A 1977-nucleotide genomic window follows, 5' to 3' on the forward strand; every position below is an offset into this window, starting at 1 on the left:
CAATTGCACTTCTCCGTTTGACACCTGCCCAGCTTATCTCACCTGGCCTGTCCTTTCCACGTCACAGGTAACCTTGATGTTGCCAGAATTATTTATACTTCTTGCATTTATAGAATTTTGACCTGGAATGTTTTTTTTTTTAATTTGGTCTTCCTTATTTCTTTCCTTCTTTCATTCTCTCCTTTTTCTTCTTTCTTTCCTTCCTTCTTTCCCTCCCCTTTTCGTCTTCCTTTCCTTCTGTCCTTCCATCCAGCAGTCCATCCTTCCTTCCTACCTTTTTTCCATCCCTTTTTCCTCTTTTATTATTATTATTATTATTATTATTATTATTATTATTATTATTATTATTATTATTATTATCATTATTATTGTTAATTTACCTTTTTCTACACTTTCAGGTAACATGGCCAATTCCTGTGCTTCTTAAAATTCTGATCTTCATCCCACAAGGTAAGTTAATTATGTGAAAATATATTATGTGAAAATATATATAACTCTCTCTCTCTCTCTCTCTCTCTCTCTCTCTCTCTCTCTCTCTCTCTTATCCCCACTGAATGTGCCACCTCATCTTCAGTACAACCTGGATTTACATAATGCTTCTGGCAGGTGGGGGCGCTCACCATCCACTCACCTGATGTAGTGCTGCCTACATCTTCCTTCATATCATTTTTTTTTTTTTCTGTGGTGCCCCAGTTAACTGGTTGGTGAGACGCAAATGCGGTCTCCACCCAGGAAACAAACCCGCACTAATCCCCGCGTCTCATTGTCGTTGCACGGGTGGTTGCTTGCCGGCAGTTGATGGGTCTGCTCGATCTGACATACTAGGGTAACACAGTTACATAGCTTTATACTAAATACGAGTGGATGACCTGAGAGAGAGAGAGAGAGAGTATAAAGGAGAAAGAGAGGAGAGAGGGTACGATAGGAGAAGAAGAAGGAGGAGGACGAAAGGAAGGAGGAAGAGCACATTGGGTAGGAAGACACCGAGGGGGGAGGAGGGAGATGGCACAGAAAGAAGGGGTGGGGGGAGAACGGAAGAAGGGAGGGAGGGAGGGGAGACTGGGGAAGGAGGAGATGGGAAGAGAAACTATCAGAGGAAGGAGGGAAAGGAGGAGAGGATTGGAAAGAGGAAGGGTTATTAAAGATATGAGAGGAGAAGGGGAAGGTGAGGGGAGGAGGGGGAGGGAACAGGAAGAGAGGGAAGAGGAGGAGGGAGAGGGAATAAGAAGAGGGGAAGAGGGAATAAGAAGAGGGGGAGAGGGAGAGGGAAGAGGGGGAGGGAGAGAGGGAATAAGAAGGAGAGAGAAATAAGAAGAGGGGGAGAGGGAAGAGGAGGAGGGAAAGGTGGAATAGGAAGAGGGGGAGAGGGAATAAGAGGAGGAGGGGGAGAGGAGAAGGGGGTACAGCAACGTGGTATATCATCAAACGTACCCCGCATTCCCCCTCATCTTTCCCCTCTTCGTCCCCCCCTCCACCGACGCTTTCCCTCCCTCCCCCACCCCTTCCCCTCCTTCTCTACTTCTCCCCCTCCCTCCCTCCCCATTACATCACTAGCTCACTTCACCCGAGGAGTAATAGCAAAAGATGTAAGATAAAATTATACTGTGTGGGAGGTGGGGAGGAGAGGGGGAGGGAGAGGAGAGAGGGAGGGATAGATAGAGAAGGTGGAGGGAGGAAAGGGAGGGTTAGATACAGACGAGGGAGGGAGGAAAGGGAGGAATAGATACAGACGAGGGAGGGAGGAAAGAGAGGGATAGATATAGAAGGTGGAGGGAGGAAAGGGAGGGATAGATACAGACGAGGGAGGGAGGAAAGAGAGGGATAGATACAGACGAGGGAGGGAGGAAAGAGAGGGATAGATATAGAAGGTGGAGGGAGGAAAGAGTGGGATAGATACAGACGAGGGAGGGAGGAAAGAGAGGGATAGATATAGAAGGTGGAGGGAGGAAAGGGAGGGATAGGTACAGAAGGTGGAGG

The sequence above is a fragment of the Coenobita brevimanus genome, chromosome 63 (genome assembly GCF_032717465.1).
Source record: "Coenobita brevimanus isolate Jiangsu-jjx chromosome 63, ASM3271746v2, whole genome shotgun sequence".
In the NCBI taxonomy this organism is placed as follows: Eukaryota; Metazoa; Arthropoda; class Malacostraca; order Decapoda; family Coenobitidae; genus Coenobita; species Coenobita brevimanus.